This window comes from Camellia sinensis, chromosome 11, assembly GCF_055761805.1.
Source record: "Camellia sinensis isolate YWXY chromosome 11, ASM5576180v1, whole genome shotgun sequence".
In the NCBI taxonomy this organism is placed as follows: Eukaryota; Viridiplantae; Streptophyta; class Magnoliopsida; order Ericales; family Theaceae; genus Camellia; species Camellia sinensis.
This window is the reverse complement of record NC_138971.1, coordinates 95,518,884-95,531,844: the sequence shown is the minus strand read 5'-3', so window position 1 is coordinate 95,531,844 and position 12,961 is coordinate 95,518,884. Positions and strand designations below refer to the sequence as shown.

The following is a 12,961-nucleotide window of genomic DNA, read 5'->3' as shown; positions in this document are numbered from 1 at the left end:
TGTTCAGTGTAACCATGTTCAATTATCCATTAAGGTAGGTTTTGGTTTTTGTTTACAAACATTTTTTTATGCTTTCCTCATGTTTCTATTTCCAAGCTAACTAAAATAATGTACTGAAATGAAATTCTGACAAGAGAACAATCACTTTACTAATACTGACAATATTAGCCACTAACATCTCTGTCCTAACCAATCCTTACAAGGTCAGAGTAACAATTTTGAGGAGCATAATCAAACCAACAATTCCCAAAACTTCACCCTTAAAGCAATGCCAACCATCACATAAATAACCTTATTATAGGATATAGTATTGCTGAGAGAATATCTTCTTCATCAATATGTTATTCTAAGGAGGCAGATTTGAAATAACATTTTCTTTTTATTTTCTTTTCTTTTTTTTAACCCCTTTTGTTCAGCAATAGCTCCTGCCAGGAGCTAAACATCATATAGGAAGGTATTAGCCAAAAGTTGTATGGTTGGTTGGAAGCTTCTAAGAAGAAAAAGAAGAAAGAAACTTGCTAGATCAGCCATACAGTAGCCAGAAGGCCCAAAACAACCATACAGCAGCCAGAAGGATGCCTCATCAAGCTACCTTCGGTTCAGCCATAATCACACATCTTTATTGATCCTAAACATCTCACATGATCCTGGATCTGTGCAAGAATGAATTGGTCTCCACTTAATTATCATTATATTGACAATCAAAACGGTAATGCTTCTAGAATTGCATGTCTCTATGTAACATGGATGGACATTTATACACTTAGGCGTATGCACATACGCAAATATGTATTGTTAACAAAATTGCAGTAGCAACTCCAGGTTGATAATTTTTTTGGCTATATGCCAAATCTGGTATGCATCATTTTCACACTCATTTCCCAGCTCAAAGCAGAGAGAGAGAGAGAGAGAGAGAGAGAGAGAGAGAGTTACCTGCAAGGTATTGTGCTTGAGTTATGACAATAGTGTCTGTAGTTACTCCACTGACGAGGGGTCCCCCATATTACAGAACATGACGACCTGGTGTCACATAGCCCTGAATGGTTGGATACCCATGGTTGCTAGAGAAAGGATGACCCATTTGTCCATATGGGACAATATTTGTGTTAACTGTGCCTGGTACGCCATATATTTGAAGGTAATGCTGACCCATGTGAGGATTGTAGACACCCTGAAAAAATAGACAGAACACACCATGATTGTGCACATATTCCTTTCCTGAACCAACTGGAGTACCAAAATACCCATTAGCAGTTGAGATTTGAATTTACTGACCTGTGGGTAGGCATATTCAGGTCCAAAAGATGCGTACCTGCCAAAGGAAAGATTAATGCCTTGATGTCAAAGTGCACATCAATCAGTTTAGGTTGTAATATGCAAGTGGACGTCAGATGATCATGTAACTGAACACATGAAGCTCTGACATCATAAGAACAAGGCTTTTCTATCATACATAAATTACCATGACAATCATCTTGTGTTGATGCATATACCTTCGGGTTTTTGAATTAATAATAAAAACATAAAAAGCGGACGAGTTCATAAAAATATCACGAACAAACAAACTTTAATTCACAAAAGTTAACTTGATTTTCACAAGTGTCTGAATAAACTTTGCTAGTAAACGTCAACTTCTACAAACCTCTGGTTGATAATCAACAATGACTTCAACAAAGAAAACAGACGCACAAGAATTTGCTCAATTAGCTATTTGTTTGTATAGGGGCAATTTAACTCTCCTATAGGCTCATTTTGCCCACGAAAGTGCAAAATCATGCGAGATTGTAGAGATTGAGAACACCAACAGGTGGAAATGGATTTTCACATAAGTCTTAGTTCATACTCGCTGGCCATGGTTATGTATCTTGCACGTGGAAGAGCCTGGTAGTCGCTTTTCTCGATAATCTTTGGGTAACGAACCTACAAAACACAACATTTACATAAATAAAGGATATTATTTTATTATGGTTGTTACGTTACGTTAAGAACCAAACTGAGCATCCAGAAGAACCAAACAGCAGGAATGCGTCATCATGAAAGTCACCAAAGCAGTTTCCCCAACCAACTTGAATAAAATAAAATAAATTTCAAAGTTAAAACCAGTGGCACTGCTCACTTCTCGGAACAAGAACAAGACCAGAACTAGGGCAAGTAGACATCAACCCCCTCGCTTAAGGTTTAGAAGTTTCACATCACAGCAGTAGAAAGCAGCAAGCAAGAATCAGAATAATTATAATACATAGGTTCAATCATGCTCAATCACTAACATCTGTGGAAAACCACATCTCTAAGAAGTTCAACAGGCTATTCTATTCTAAAAGGAAATACAGTGCAGGAGCAGGAATACCACTTCAACTATAGCGACCCCGGTCTTTTCCCATTTGATTATTGTATCCGGACTGAGGTTCCGTATATTCTGTCATTTTATAATTGTTGTTGTCGTCCTTTATTTTCTCATTTGGAGTTAAAGGATGTGTTGGGCAGGTTTGTTTTCAGGTTGGTTGGATTCGTAAACCAAGTGTTGCTGTCCAGTTTTTGGGTGTTCGCTCGAGCCAGGGATTGGTCGCTCGAGTGAGGGTTGTATTTTGTGTCTTCTGGCTCGATCCAGCTTTGCTTCGCTCGAGCGAGCGACTGCGTTTGGTATAGACCTGAGGGCAGTGCTTATTCGCTCGAGCGAGAGAGGTGTATGTTTTCGAGTTCCTTGCTCGACCGAGCATTCTGTCGCTCGAGCGTGCTCCAGGGTTGCAGACCTGAAGCATTGCATTCTTGGCTCGAGCGAGCTTTTCTTCGCTCGAGCGAGTTTTTCTTGTGTCTGGTCGCTCGAGCGACCATGTCTTCGCTCGAGCGAGCCTGTCCAGTTTATATAAGCAGCAGCGGATTTTGATCAGTCTTTTTCATCTTCTCTTTATTCCAAACCCTAGGTCCGACTTCTCTCTCTCCCTACTCACCTTCTCTCTTAGGTTTGATCTATTTAGAGTGTATTACTACCCTAGTTCCTTTGTTAAAAAGATAGTGTGAGTCGAGGGCTCCATTTTAATCTGAACTTTTCGCGATTTGGAGCATTTTGGATTTTGGGTATTCGTCTCTGTCTTCTCCATTCGGGTTATTTTCTTCGAGGTAGGGATTTCCTACTCCATTTTATAAGTTTTGTTCTAAGTTTTGGTATTTTGATATGTTGGGGTTACTTTGATAATTTTGGGAAAAACCCTAGTTGTAATAATTAATTAATTTGTATAATTGATTTATGGGAATTGAGGAATTTGGTTAAATTCATGAAATTGGGGAATTTATTGATTAAATGGTGTAGTTGGATAATTTAAATCACTCGTCTATTGAATTGTTGATATATTTATTTCCAAGTCTAGAAATAACTGTTTTGGGCTATCGGTGGAGGATAGTCGTGATTGTTGTAGACAATGCATGTGGATTAGGTATAACTGAAACTAATCACATTGGTTGAGTCATTAATTTTGACTGTTGAATTAATACAGACATTATGTGTATTGATTGTGTGGTGTATATGTTATGTGTTTGCATACTTTGTTTTGTGTGGGAGGAGATAGGGGATGTACTCCACGGTTTAGGGGAAGATAGGGGATGGACCTCTAAACCGGATTTTGTTTGGGAGGAGATAGGGGATGGACTCCATTAGCATCACTTTTATGTGTGCTTATTTATATTGAAGTGTTTTTATTGATACAGCACTAAAATGTGTATCAAATTGGAAGTATGAAGTGTTTTGATTTGAGCCTGAGTCTCATCTGTTTGTTGACATTGGAAGAATGTGAATATGTTATATATATATATATATAGTTCACTGTTGTAAGTTTGGCCAGGTTCTGAGCCATATTGATAATGTTGGAAAGTGACGTGTCTTAGACATTAGTGTCATGAAACTGTATAATGATGTAATTGATTATCTTGGTTAACCATTTATTGAATGCTATTGCTTTATTCAATACTTATATTTGGTTTAGTATATTTCTACTGGGCTGTGGCTCACCCTATATGGGAACATCATTTTCAGGTTCAGGTGATAAGCTACCTCCAAGGACTTAGCTTGGAAGGACTTGGATTCTGAAGACTATTTTCAGTTGTTTGCTTTTATTTGTTAGTACATGTAAACACTCAAGCTTAGGGCTTTATTTGTATATGAGTTAGAACTCATACTTTTGTGTCCAAGTGTTGGCTTGGAAAGATGTAAGCCTGCAGGGCATTGACTTTGATGTTACATGCAATGTTTTTAATTAGTAAGACTCTGATGAATTGTTTCTTTTTTTAACATTGCATGTTGATGATATTTATATTTAATGGGTTTATTTTTGAGGGCGTTACAACTTGGTATCAGAGCGTACCGGGTTTGAATACTTTGGGTACGTGGGAAGTGATTAGTATCACATTGGGTTCGTCTCGTTTGATAGAGACTTAGTGTAATGTTATATGCTTATGTGATAACATGTTTATGTGATTATGTGGGTATGGAATGTAGTTTCTAGGATGTTGATTGGACCCTTGAGTTTCTAGTAGTCTTGTTGGAAAGGCACTTGATCACTGCTGCTTCCAACCAGAACTATAGTAACGCATTGGGACTATCATAATCCGGGAATGAAATTCGTAGGTGCTTATGTGATTATGTGCTTACGTGAAATGAATTATTGTTGTCCCATGCATTAGGACGCGAGTGTTTAGCTTCGGCACATTTATTAATGTGCTAACGTCTTTGTTTCCTTCATTAGAATGTCAGGACGAGGACGAGGACGCAGTAGGCGTGGTAGGCCTGGTAGGCAGGAGGTGCCTGTGCCAGAGGAGATTTCGGCAGTTCAGGAGGGAATTGGCCAGGCCAATGTGGCCGAGCCAATAGGCCAGCAGGCTATGGGCACTCTAGCCCGAGAGATAGCAGGGGCATTCAGGGAGTCAGTAGGCATTCTTAGAGCTGAGAATCAAGCTCGGGATGTTGCTGCAGATGCAGGACCTTCCTTTCTGAAGAAGGAGTTCTTCTGGTCTAATCCGGATGAATTTGTGGGTGATCCTAAAGAGCCGCTTAAGGCAGATGAATGGCTCGAACAGACAACGAAGACGTTTGAGATGCTTGGCATCGAAGACGAAGGGTTGAAAGCGACCTTGGCATCTTTCCAGTTGAAGGGGGATGCGGGTCAGTGGTGGAAGTTTACTAAGGGTCGTATAAGAGGTACATGGGAGGCTTTTGTGAATGCTTTCCAGGAGAAGTTCTTATCTCCAGCAGTCAGGGAGAAGCTGCGAGACCAGTTTTGTCAGCTTAAGTAGTCAAGTTCTTCAGTGGCCGAGTTTGAGGCTGCATTTACTAGCTTGTCCAGGTTTGCACCTGAGTTGGTGGCGTCTGAGGAACGCCGCTGTATTGAGTTTGAGAAGAAGTTGAGGCGTGGCCTCAAGCTGAGAGTTGGGGGAACTATGATTCGGGATTATGGGCGTATGGTTAATGCTGCAGCCCACATGGAAATCATGATGCAGGAGGAGGAGGAAGCACAGAAGGGCTCCAAGAGGAGTCAGGATGGTCAGAGCGATGGTAGGAGACAGAAGGGTTTTAATCCTCAGCAGTCTCAGGGTAGCTTTTCTAGATCGACTTTTCCTGTGCCGAGTGCTAGTTCGGGGAAAGGCAGTCAGGGCGACATTACCTGTTTCAAGTGTGGCCAGCTGGGCCACAAGTCTCCAGTTTGTCCTCAAAGGGGAGGAGTGCAGAGAGCAGCATCATCTTCGGCTCGATCTCAGAGCCAGAGTCAGGGTAGAGGCCAGCCACTCTCGTGTTATCAGTGTGGTCAGCCAGGGCATATGAAGAGGTATTGCCCGCAGTTGGGTGGCACACCTGGTGCATCTGGTTTGAGATAGATTCAGGGTCAGCAGCCAGCTCAGTCGGGTCAGGCCTTGAGGGCCAATCAGGGGGCTTCATCGTCCCAGTCGGTACAGCAATCTTATGCTCCTAGGGGTGAGCAGGTTGATCAAAGGTCGTCTGGGCGCGTGTACGCTGTTACCGCGCAGGATCTTGTGCCAGCACCATCAGTTGTGAGAGGTACCTTCTTGTTTTGCAACTCGGTTGCTAATGTTTTGATTGATACGGGTGCATCTCATTCCTTTGTGTCTGCTGCATTTGCATCTGTTTTGGAGTTGGAGTTAGCACAGTTAGCATCTCCTATTTATGTAGTGTCACCTTTTGGGGGTGAATTGATCTTGAAACAAGGTGTTAGGGGTTGTGATATAGAGCTTAATTATCATAGAATCCCATTTTCCTTTGTAGTTATGCCTATGAGGGGTTTCGATGTTATTTTGGGTATGGACTAGTTATCGTCATACCGGGCAGTTATTGATTGCTACCGCCAGAGGGTCACTTGTTGTACCGTGAGCGGAGAGTATTTTCATTTTCTGGGGGACCGGGTTGGTGATGTGTTGCCACCGGGGTATGTTCCACGAGGACGGAGTGAGCTTAGTGGTCTACTTGCTAACCTTTCGATTAGTGAGGATGATGAGACACAGATTGTGTTGCCAAGGGTGGTTTGTGAGTACTCGGACGTCTTTCCAGAGGATCTTGTTGGTTTGCCACCGCATCGGGAGATTGAGTTCTCTATTGACCTAGTGCCCGGCACGGCGCCGATTTCTATGGCACCTTATCGTTTTGCCCCAGCTGAGTTAGTTGAGTTGAAGATTCAGCTCCAGGAGTTACTAGACAAGGGTTTTATACGTCCTAGTGTTTCACCGTGGGGAGCACCGGCCCTCTTTGTTAAAAAAAAAGGTGGTGCTTTGAGACTTTGTATAGATTACCGAAAATTGAATCGGGCTACGGTTAAAAATAAGTACCCTATGCCTCGTATAGATGATCTGTTCGATCAGTTGAAGGGTTCCCGTTGTTTCTCGAAAATAGACTTGAGATCGGGTTATCATCAGTTAAGAGTCAGGGAGGAGGTTGTTCCGAAAACGGCATTTCGAACGCGGTATGGCCACTATGAGTTTCTGGTGATGCCATTTGGGCTCACCAATGCACCGGCAGTTTTTATGGATTTGATGAACCGGATATTCCAGGAATTTTTAGATCATTTTGTAGTTGTCTTCGTGGATGACATCCTTATCTATTCACCTTCTAAGGAGAAGCACAAGGAACACTTGAGAGTGGTGCTTGAGTTACTTAGAGCCCATAAGCTTTATGCTAAGTTCGGGAAGTGTGAGTTCTGGCTAGAAGAGGTCAAGTTCTTAGGCCATGTAGTTTCTGGGGAAGGAGTGTCTGTTGATACATCCAAGACTGAGGCAGTGCAAGATTGGGCACAGCCTAAGAGTGTGTTTGAGATCCGCAGTTTTCTGGGGTTAGCTGGGTATTATCGCCGGTTTGTGAAAGATTTCTCCAGATTAGCTTTGCATTTGACTAGATTGACTCGGAAGGGAGTCAAATTTGTATGGAGTGAGACTTGTGAAAAGTCGTTTCAGGAGTTGAAAGTTAGACTGACCACCGCTCCAGTACTGATTATTCCAGAGAGAGGGTTGGGTTATGCAGTCTATTGTGACGCCTCACGAGAGGGTCTGGGTTGTGTGTTAATGCAAGAAGGGAAAGTAGTTGCCTATGGCTCACGTCAGTGTAAAATTCACGAGCAGAATTACCCTACGCATGATCTAGAGTTAGCAGCTGTAATATTTGCCTTGAAGATTTGGAGGCATTATCTTTATGGAGAGAGATTTGAGGTATTCTCGGATCATAAGAGTCTGAAATATTTGTTTACACAGAAAGACTTGAACTTGAGGCAGAGGAGGTGGATGGAATTCATAGAGGATTATGACTTTGAGTTGCATTATCATCCGGGAAAGGCCAGTGTGGTGGCCGATGCCCTTAGCAGGAAACCTGTTGGTGACATAGCTAGTATAGCCATCCGAGAATGGGAGATGTTGGGTGCACTTGGGGAGTTTGATTTACTTCTGGGCGAATCCGTTAAGGCTGCGGCCTTGTTTTCTGTTGTTGCATAGCCTACACTTGTGACTCGAGTGTTAGAGGCTCAGAGAGGTGACCTTGAGGTAGAATCTCTCCGTGAGAAGATTTCTGGTGGGAAGGTTGAGAAGGGTTTGACGGTGTATTCCGACCTGAGTGTGAGATACCGAGACCGTCTGTTTGTGCCGGAGTCTTGCCGAGAGGAGGTACTCCGAGAGTTTCATCATTCACGCCTTGCGGTACATCCGGGAGGCACTAAGATGTATCGGGATTTGGGTCGCCAGTTTTGGTGGCGGGGTATGAAGAGAGATGTGGCAGCTTTCGTATCTAAGTGCCTTACTTGTTAGCAAGTGAAGGCCGAACATCAGAGGCCAGCGGGTTTGTTGCAACCCTTGCCTATTGCCGAGTGGAAGTGGGAACACGTCACTATGGACTTCGTTGTGGGTCTTCCGAGGACTCAACGGGGTATTGATGCTATTTGGGTGGTTGTAGACCGGTTGACTAAGTCGGCGCACTTCATTCCGATGCGCGTGAGAGATTCGATAGATCATCTTGCCGACCTGTACATTCGGGACATAGTGAGATTGCACGGGGTCCCAGTGACGATCGTCTCAGATAGAGATCCTCGTTTTACTGCCAGGTTGTGGCAGAGTTTGCAGAGTGCCTTAGGCACTAAGTTGACCTTTAGCACGGCTTATCATCCTCAGACTGATGGGCAGTCCGAGCGTACTATTCAGATCCTTGAGGATATGCTTCGAGGGTGTGTTCTAGACTTTAGTGGGTCGTGGGAGAGGCACTTGCCATTGGTAGAGTTTGCCTACAACAACAGTTTCCAGTCTAGTATCGGTATGGCACCATTTGAGGCCTTGTATGGCCGACCGTGTAGATCTCTTGTTTGTTGGGCCGAGGTGGGTGATGCACCTCTGTTGGGTCCGGAGTTGGTGAGGGAAACGACGGAGAAAGTTGAGCTTATCCGTAAGAGGCTTGTTACAGCACAGAGTCGTCAGAAATCTTATGCCGACCGTAGGAGGAGACCTTTGGTGTTTGAGGTGGGTGATCATGTCTTTCTGAAGATATCACCTAGACGGGGTTTGATGAGGTTTGGGAAGAGCGGGAAGTTGTCCCCTCGGTTCATTGGTCCGTTTGAGATCATTGAGAGGATTGGCGAGGCTGCTTATCGTTTAGCTTTGCCGCCGCAGCTGTCCGGAGTACATGACGTGTTTCATGTGAGTATGCTTCGGAAGTATGAGCCGGATCCATCACATGTGTTGGAATGGACCGATTTAGTGGTTGATGAGGATGTCTCGTATGAGGAGAGACCGGTTCGGGTCTTCGATAGGCGGGATCAAGTTTTGCGAGGCAAAACCATCCATTTGGTCAAAGTTTTGTGGAAACATCATGGAGTGGAGGAAGCCACTTGGGAACGTGAGTTGGAAGTTCGCGAAAAATACCCGGACATGTTTATCGATTTGTAATCTTGTATTTAGATTTTGTAATATTGTTGAACTTAAGAGCCTTACTTATGTCTTAAGTTGTAAAACATTGAGTATGTTTTGGTAAATGGGTGTATCTTGAAACTTGCTTCATTATAGAAGTTTAGTGTAACATTGCATATGTTGATTACATTATTGAATGTGTTGTATATATCATGCAATTGAATATGATATGGGAATTGCTAACATTGAAAGGAATAATGCATAATAGTGATGCAGGCTGAAATATATGTTGTTTTATATACACATTATGAGATGCTTCTTGATAAGAGATGAAATGACCAGTTTTGGTCAAGTTGTTTACTATTGAATTGTCATATGATAAAAAAAAAAAAACAACCTGTTTTCAAAAACTTATGCTTAATTTTGGGGACGAAATTCTTTTAAGGGGGGAGGTTATAGCGACCCCGGTCTTTTCCCATTTGATTATTGTATCCGGACTGAGGTTCCGTATATTCTGTCATTTTATAATTGTTGTTGTCGTCCTTTATTTTCTCATTTGGAGTTATAGGATGTGTTGGGCAGGTTTGTTTCAGGTTGGTTGGATTCGTAAACCAAGTGTTGCTGTCCAGTTTTTGGGTGTTCGCTCGAGCCAGGAATTGGTCGCTCGAGCGAGGGTTGTATTTTGTGTCTTCTGGCTCGATCCAGCTTTGCTTCGCTCGAGCGAGCGACTGCGTTTGGTATAGACCTGAGGGCAGTGCTTATTCGCTCGAGCGAGATTTTCTTCGCTCGAGCGAGAGAGGTGTATGTTTTCGAGTTCCTTGCTCGAGCGAGCATTCTGTCGCTCGAGCGTGCTCCAGGGTTGCAGACCTGAAGCATTGCATTCTTGGCTCGAGCGAGCTTTTCTTCGCTCGAGCGAGTTTTTCTTGTGTCTGGTCGCTCGAGCAACCATGTCTTCGCTCGAGCGAGCCTATCCAGTTTATATAAGCAGCAGCGGGTTTTGATCAGTCTTTTTCATCTTCTCTTTATTCCAAACCCAAGGTCCGACTTCTCTCTCTCCCTACTCACCTTCTCTCTTAGGTTTGATCTATTTAGAGTGTATTACTACCCTAGATCCTTTGTTAAAAAGATAGTGTGAGTCGAGGGCTCCGTTTTAATCTGAACTTTTCGCGATTTGGAGCACTTTGGATTTTGGGTATTCGTCTCTGTCTTCTCTAATCGGGTTATTTTCTTCGAGGTAGGGATTTCCTACTCCATTTTATGAGTTTTGTTCTAAGTTTTGGTATTTTGATATGTTGGGGTTACTTTGATAATTTTGGGAAAAACCCTAGTTGTAATAATTAATTAATTTGTATAATTGATTTATGGGAATTGAGGAATTTGGTTAAATTCATGAAATTGGGGAATTTATTGATTAAATGGTGTAGTTGGATAATTTAAATCACTCGTCTATTGAATTGTTGATATATTTATTTCCAAGTCTAGAAATAACTGTTTTGGGCTATCGGTGGAGGATAGTCGTGATTGTTGTAGACAATGCATGTGGATTAGGTATAACTGAAACTAATCACATTGGTTGAGTCATTAATTTTGACTGTTGAATTAATACAGACATTATATGTATTGATTGTGTGGTGTATATGTTATGTGTTTCCATACTTTGTTTTGTGTGGGAGGAGATAGGGGATGTACTCCACGGTTTAGGGGAAGATAGGGGATGGACCTCTAAACCGGATTTTGTTTGGGAGGAGATAGGGGATGGACTCCATTAGCATCACTTTTATGTGTGCTTATTTATATTGATGTGTTTTTATTGATACAACACTAAAATGTGTATTAAATTAGAAGTATGAAGTGTTTTGATTTGAGCCTGAGTCTCATCTGTTTGTTGACATTGGAAGAATGTGAATATGTTATATATATATATAGTTCACTGTTGTAAGTTTGGCCAGGTTCTGAGCCATATTGATAATGTTGGAAAGTGACGTGTCTTAGACATTAATGTCATGAAACTGTATAATGATGTAATTGATTATCTTGGTTAACCATTTATTGAATGCTATTGCTTTATTCAATGCTTATATTTGGTTTAGTATATTTCTACTGGGCTGTGGCTCACCCTATATGGGAACATCATTTTCAGGTTCAGGTGATAAGCTACCTCCAAGGACTTAGCTTGGAAGGACTTGGATTCTGAAGACTATTTTCAGTTGTTTGCTTTTATTTGTTAGTACATGTAAACACTCAAGCTTAGGGCTTTATTTGTATATGAGTTAGAACTCATACTTTTGTGTCCAAGTGTTGGCTTGGAAAGATGTAAGCCTGCAGGGCATTGACTTTGATGTTACATGCAATGTTTTTAATTAGTAAGACTCTGATGAATTGTTTCTTTTTTTAACATTGCATGTTGATGATATTTATATTTAATGGGTTTATTTTTGAGGGCGTTACATCAACAAGCACAGCTTCTGTCAATGGCTAATGACAAATTACAGTGCCAAAATGGCTGAGGCAGACAGAGAGTAGTTTGGCCTTTTTTTGTATCCACATCTGTGAATTTAAAAAGCAGGTTGGCCCTTTTAATGCAGAGTCAAAAGGAAGTAATATTGGAATAGGTAGTTACAGGGGAGCAGTTGTTCACAGTCATTCATGACCTCTGTTGGGAGGACAAGCATTTCAGGGCATAATGAAAACCCAATAAAGAGTCATACAAAATGCAGATTTATGTATCCTGCAATCCGAGAAAGTGAGTGAATAGTATTCTCAGTCCAACAACCAACCTTTTTTTATTATTAATTATTATTTTTTTTATATTTGTTGATTTGATCAAGGAGAGCAGAGCAGTAATGGTAGGTGCATGGCTACATGCATGTAACAGGGAGTGATATCCTGCATCAAATTTGAGTGTTCAACCACATCAAGTATGAATCCTCCCACCTGATTGGAACACAAAGTTTGGTTTGGTTTTGGTTTATCATTCCTGATTGGAACACATGGTTTGGTTTTATCCATTCCACCTTTGTCTAGATAGATTAAAAAAAATGAAAAAAAAAACGCAAACACAGCAGACACAGAAAGAATGAAGCATTGCAGATATAAATGCAACAATATCTGAATTTTCTATTCAATAAAAAATTAAATTAAAAAAATTAAAAAAATTTGTATTTGAGAGGGGAAACCTGGATTCCTGAAACAGCAAAATATGGTATCTCAAACTTCACACGTATAGGAGCTTTTCTCTCAGAAGCTGCATCTTCAGATGTTATGCTGGGAAGAGTATACTCCACTCTAAGCATATATTCCTAAATCATATATTCCTAAATTGAATTTGCAGAGAGTGTTAAAATCCCATGTCAAAATTGCAAGTGGAAAAGATACTGTAGCCCCACATAACCAATAGCCATGAACAAGAAATTACTAGCAAACAATACACTGAGAAAAAATTGAGGTAAACTCTCACCTTACCACCAGGAAAAGATTTAATTTCCCAAATCAAAGCATCCTTTTCTGGTGCATATGAAGCAAATCCCAATGATGTCCGAATATTTGGGTTGGTAGCATCGGCTGGAACAGGCAACTCAATCTCAAC

At 41.6% G+C, this 12,961-nt stretch overlaps 1 long non-coding RNA gene across 1 annotated transcript; it reads right to left on the bottom strand.

The window, feature by feature from the left end:
- Nucleotides 1-359: 359 nt before the first annotated feature.
- LOC114318908 (uncharacterized) lies at nt 360-12,670 on the bottom strand. The gene is made up of 3 exons (XR_014345299.1): nt 12,552-12,670; nt 1,276-1,312; nt 360-1,171 (listed from the first exon to the last, which is right to left on the bottom strand). It is a non-coding gene; the product is annotated as an uncharacterized LOC114318908 (long non-coding RNA).
- Between the last annotated feature and the right edge of the window lie 291 nt (nt 12,671-12,961).